Source organism: Pseudonaja textilis, chromosome Z, assembly GCF_049901715.1.
Source record: "Pseudonaja textilis isolate UNSWEBS1 chromosome Z, rPseTex1.2, whole genome shotgun sequence".
In the NCBI taxonomy this organism is placed as follows: domain Eukaryota; kingdom Metazoa; phylum Chordata; class Lepidosauria; order Squamata; family Elapidae; genus Pseudonaja; species Pseudonaja textilis.
In genome coordinates this window covers 82,260,761-82,266,291 of record NC_142008.1, presented here as the reverse complement: position 1 = coordinate 82,266,291, position 5,531 = coordinate 82,260,761, and positions in this window count along the sequence as shown.

Here is a 5,531-nt window from a genome sequence, read left to right as displayed (position 1 = left end):
TGCGCACGATCGCACATTTTGGTCTGTCGCCAAAGAAGCTCAAACTGGAAGGGCCAGCTCTCAATAGTTTTCTGTCATTCCCTGATGACATCAGCCTCAGCGCAACTGTAACCTAGTGGGCGGGACTCAGCTGGCCTTCGGGAACCTCACCACAGAATCACAGAACTGCTTTGGAATATGCCAAGCCAGCGCCAAATCAGGTATTCACTCTTGCTGTGTTGGAGGTAGGCAGTAGGTCTTTCCACCACCAGACATTGGTGTTGGGCTCCAGAGAATGTGTCTTGGCATGCCCAGAGCCCTCGGTGCACCTGGAATCCAAAACAAAGTCTTTTAAGGATCACTTGCCTTGCTTCATTTCCATTATTTTGTCTTCACTCTCCCTTATTCTGTCAGGGTTTTCAAGCCTAGGCCTGAACAGCTCAAAAAATGCATTGGCATCTTGTAGTTCAGGGGCATCCTCATAGTGTAATTGAGCCACCCACGTGGAAGTGTCCCCCTCATTCATCCTATCTGTAATTGCAGAAACTAGGTCGCGATCTGTTGCATAGTGGTTTCCAAATTGATCTATATGTTTATTCTTTTTATTTATTTATTTTGATTTGTCGATTGCTTACAAGATAATAGGTATAAGTATATACATAGTTATGAATACATGAAATGGGTACATATAAGAAAAATAAAAGAAACAATAGGACAGGGAGGGTAGGCACATTGGTGCACTTATGCACGTCCCCTACAGACCTCTTAGGAAAGGGGTGAGGTCAATAGTGACAGTCTAAGGTTAAAGTTTTTGTGGTTTGGGGAAGAAACCACAGAGTCAGATAGAGTATTCCAGACATTGACCACTCTGTTGCTGAAGTCATATTTCCTGCAATCAAGTTTGGTGCAGTTTACCTTGAGTTTGTATCTATTGTTTGCTCTTGTGTTGTTACAGTTGAAGATGAAGTATTCATTGTCAGGTAGGACATTGCAATGTATGATTTTATATACCATACTTAGATCAGACCAAAGATGGCATAATTCAAGGTTTTCTAGGTCTAGAATTTCACGTCTGGTGGCATAAGGTATTCTACAATGAGTAGAGGAGTGGAGAACTCTTCTTGTGAAATATTTTTGGACTTTCTCAACTGTGCTAATATCAGATATGTAATGTGGTTTCCAGACTGATGAGCTGTATTCGAGTATTGGTCTAGCAAATGTTTTGTATGCTCTAGTTAGTAGTATGATATTACCAGAGAAAAAGCTATATAGGATTAGGTTAACAACTCTTAATGCCTTTTTGGCTATGTACAGTAGTTACAGTGGGCTCTAGCACTTAGATCATTAGAGATGAGTATTCCAAGGTCCTTTACAGAACTTGGGTCATCAACAAGGTCTTGACTATTCAGCTTGTATTTTATTTTCTGATTTTTTTTGCCAATATGTAAGACAGAGCTTTTATTTGTTGAGATTTGAAGTTGCCATTTGTTTGACCATTTTGATACATAGTCAAGATCTTTTTGAAGGGTAGCAGTATTGTCTGTGGTATTGAACAGCTTTACATCATCAGCGAAGAGAACACAGTTGCTCTTAATGTGATCACAGTCATCCAAGTTACCCAGGAGCTTGCTCTTCCTTCCTGAGACCATCATCTGTGAACTCTCCTTAAATATCACATTTTGATTCTTACTATGTTACAGAGCACCTGATTATGACATCGACCATGTAAACAAGCTAAGTTCACTACTAACATGGGCAACATCCTGCCCACATGCTTTTATCTTTCTTGGTGATTTCAATCTACCTCATATTAGCTGGACTCTAAACGAATGTACAACTGAACTCATACATGCAAACTTCTATAATGCTGTTACAAATCTGGGACTGGAACAACTAGGTACCAACAACTGCCTCGATCTCATCTTCTGCAATAGTTTGAATTTAATTTACGGAATACAAACTAAAGAACCCTTTTCCAACAGTGACCACAATATGATTGGCTTTTGTCTCAACAAATGCCCACACAAAAATCTTTAAATCTTGTTTTAAAGAGTTCTTATTGATTGTTAATATGGTTGTATGCTTTCAATTAAAATAAAAACTAGGTCCTTTTTAAAATTTTATGCCAGTATTTTTTTAAAAAGTAATTCTGCCTGTAGCAGAATGATTGTATATATCTTGTGTATGTGTACTTGATAATAAATATTTATATCCCAGCTTTTTATCTTCATCTGCTGGATTTGGGAATTTGGATGGGAAGGAAACTTCAATTGAGGGAATATAACTATAGATAGGTTTGGGTTTTTTTAAAAAAAGTTTTATTGTTTTTTTAGACAAACATAAACAAATACAGCATAAAAACATCAAGCCATCTTCCACATATGTACATACAGTGCGTCGGTTGGTTTACAAATTGTTTTGTGCCTCCACTTCATAGTCATCACTTACAATTACTTGTATATATTCTCATATTATCCATCAAATATTCCTAAGTACATTGATATCATTATTAATCAATCATTTGACTATACTATTATTCATTCATGTTTTGCAAGATAATCCATATTTTAATTGATTTATTTTATGACAATTCATATTATCATCCCAAATCTATCCTATAATTATGATTATGCTAAAAATAATACATCTTTATATATTCTTTATATTCTAAAAATCTATATATTTCATTACCATGTTTTATTGTCTAACCATTGATAAAATAAATCCCAAATCCTATAAAATTGTTTATCTTCTTGTTCTCTGATTTCAAATGTCAATCTACTCATTTCAGCACATTCCATTTTCTTAATAACTTCCTCCTGCGTTGGTATTTTCTCATTTTTCCAGTTTTTAGCAAATACGATCCTAGCCGCTTTTACATTTTTTACATTTACATTTACATTTTTTTTTACATTTTTTACATTTACAATCAAATATTTCAATTCCTTACTGTATGTTTCGGGTAAGATTCCCAATAAAAATATCTCTGGTTTCAAGTCTATATTTTTTTGTCATTTTTTCCAACCATGTGTGGATTTTAGTCCAATATCTTTTAGCATCCGCACATGTCCACCACATATGGTAATATGAGCCAGGTATCTGATGACATTTCCAACATTTTTCAGATTTGTTCTTGAACATTCTTGCTATTCTTGTTGTGGGAAAATGCCACCTGTAAAACTTCTTATACAAATTTTCTTTATATGCCATTTTCTTTATTGTCATTTTATAATTTTGAGACCACAATTTTTGCCATTTCACTAAATCAATCCCATATCAAAAATTTTCCCCCAAGCAATCATTGTTTCTTTGACTTGTTCTTCTAGCTTAATTTCTAATAAATATCCATACAATTTTTTAATCACCTTTTCATCAGTACCTGTCAAGATCTTATCTAAATCAGTCACTTTATCATAGAAACCTTCTGTTTTAGAATCTTTATCATACCTTGAATGTATTTGCGCATATGAAAACCAATTCATCTTTATACCTTGTTTCTCTAATTTTTGCATAGATTTAAGTTCACCCTTTTCATTCAATAGTTCACCATATCTAACTGTTTGTTCCTTTTTATATATTATAGGATAAGAAAATGCTTCAATAGTCGATAACCAGACTGGAATTTGCAAGTAACATTGTCTTTTAATCTTTTCCCAATTTAACCACAGAGCCTCCCATATATAATGTCTTCTAAAGTACCCCTGTATTATAGTTACTTTATACCAGGGGTGGTCAAACTACGGCCCGCGGGCCACATCCAGCCCATTGGTCTGTCCAATCCGGCCCGCCCTTGAAAAAAAATCGCTGGGCGTGGCGTATTGCCCTGCGCCGTGTGGCCCCCAAAGCTGCAAAACAGTGCGGAGAGCTCTCGGGGTAGGAAATAAAAGAAGTGTGCAAAGGCCTCGGCTGGGAATTCAAATCACCTTCGAGTTCGACCTCTCCGAAGGTGAGTCCCCGCCGATCCCCCTTTTTTTCCCGGGGCTTCCAGGCTTAAACTTTGCAAAGGCAAAGTTTGCAGGCGGGAGCGTCTTCCCACCGAGGAGCGGGAAGGGTTCTGCCCGGCGGGCAGGCTGCTTGGAGCGGGCTGCTTGGAGCCACCTAAAGCTAGGCCACTGCTGGTGGAACCTTGCCCTGCCTTGGTTCCCCGTTTCCTGGCTCGGCAGTCCTGCTCGGGCGGCACTTTAAAAGCCTGCTCCCAGCACCCGAGCAACTTCCCAGCAACTTACTGCTTTGTTTTTCCTCATGGGCGCTCGCGCCTGGCCCCAAGCTGCGCAGCAGAGGGGAAACCCGGAGCGCCACCGGCTTGCCTTCTCCAAGCAGCCCGCCCGCCCGCTGGGCAGAACCCTTCCCGCTCCTTGGCGGGAAGATGCTCCCGCCTGCAAACTTTGCCTGTGCAAAGTTTAAACCTGGAAGCCCCGGAAACCCAAGCAACTTCCCAGCAACTTGCGGCTTCCTTTTAACTTGTGGGTGCTCACTCCTGGCCCCGAGCCGTGTGGCGGAGGGGAAGCCCGGAGCTCCGCTGGGTCGCCTCCTCCAAGCAGCCCGCCTGCAAAGGCAAAAGTTTGCATGCGGGAACATCTTCCCACCAAGGAGCGGGAAGGGTTCTGCCCGGCGGGCAGGCTACTTGGAGGAGGTGCTCTGGGCTTCCCCTCCACCACGCGGCTCGGGGCCAGGTGCGAGAGCCTGAGAGGAAAAAGCAAGCTGCAAGTTGCTGGGAAGTTGCTCGGTTGCTGGGAGCCGCCGTCGTGGTGAGCGGCTCGTCAGGCACGTATGCAAGGAGGAGGGCTTTTAAAGTGCCACCCGAGCAGGACCGCCGAGCCGGGAAACGGGGCACCAAGGCAGGGCAAGGCTCCACCAGCAGCGGCCTAGCTTTAGGTGGGTTTGGATGCCCCTGAGGACAGTTTGCTGTTTGTTCTCTCCTGGGACTTGCGTTTGGAAAGCGTGGAAAGTAGCAGCAGGAGCAGCCGCGGTGTTACTTTTTCTTATATATTATATATATTCTTATATACCGGTAAAATTTGCTGCATTTTATAATGGGCCCTTTATAATGGCCTTTTATAAAATTGGCTCGGCCCTCGAACGCAGATCTGATTTTCCATGTGGCCCCCGACAGAAATTAATTGCCCACCCCTGCTTTATACCATAGAAAGGCATGCCACCCTCATGTCCTCCTATTGTCAACAATCTAGTATTTCTTAATGTTATCAATTCCTTAACCCACATCAGATTTGTAGCTTGATAGTACAACTCCCACTTAGGCAAACCAAATCCTCCTCTTATTCTGGCATCTTGCAAGAGAAGTTTTATTCTCGCTTTCTTACCCTGCCATGTATATTTCAACACAATTTTATTTAAATCTTCAAAGTAATCTTTTCCAAGCCTAATTGGAATTGTTTGAAACAAATATAAAATTCTGGATAATATATTCATCTTGATTGTTGATATTCTCCCTATTAATGATAATTGTAAGTTTTCCCATTTTGCCAAATCTATCGCTATCTGTTGCTTGAGTTTAGTATATTCTCTTTGAGTGTGCTACATCTTGCTGTCAA